Source organism: Penaeus monodon, chromosome 19 (assembly GCF_015228065.2).
Source record: "Penaeus monodon isolate SGIC_2016 chromosome 19, NSTDA_Pmon_1, whole genome shotgun sequence".
NCBI lineage: Eukaryota > Metazoa > Arthropoda > Malacostraca > Decapoda > Penaeidae > Penaeus > Penaeus monodon.
Genome location: NC_051404.1, coordinates 15411987 through 15412497, shown reverse-complemented (window position 1 = coordinate 15412497; position 511 = coordinate 15411987).

The following is a 511-nucleotide window of genomic DNA, read 5'->3' as shown; positions in this document are numbered from 1 at the left end:
ACTTATACTAATCTATCATCAATCATATAAATACCACTAACGGCAACACGCACTTAAATAATGGCGCTTATCAACAATGTTCTGGCGATGAAACCGACCACAGCAAGCAATAAAGGGTTTGGAATCGTGTGCCCTTCTTATCTCATTATATCATCTAACTCGTAATAGTGCTTTCATACCATGACTCGTGCATTAGGGACGAACGGCAAAGCGTTATGAGAGGGAGGCGGTGTCAAAGTGCTCTGGGCGAAGGAGCGGAGCGAGGTCGAGAAGCGAGATGGGAAGGGTAGAGGAAGAGGGCCTGACGTATCTGGCTTATCAGGCTCGCTAATTAGGTGTTATGTAGTGATCTGTGAGAGAGAGGAGAGAACGGTCGAAATGTATGGCAAAGAACAGAGCAGGGATGTGATAGAAAGTTGCGGGAGTTGTAAGCATATGTCTACGAGTGCGTCCCGAGATCGGAAGCGCAGAGCCTCGCGCAGGATGTAGCATAGACTAACAGACTGGCTAC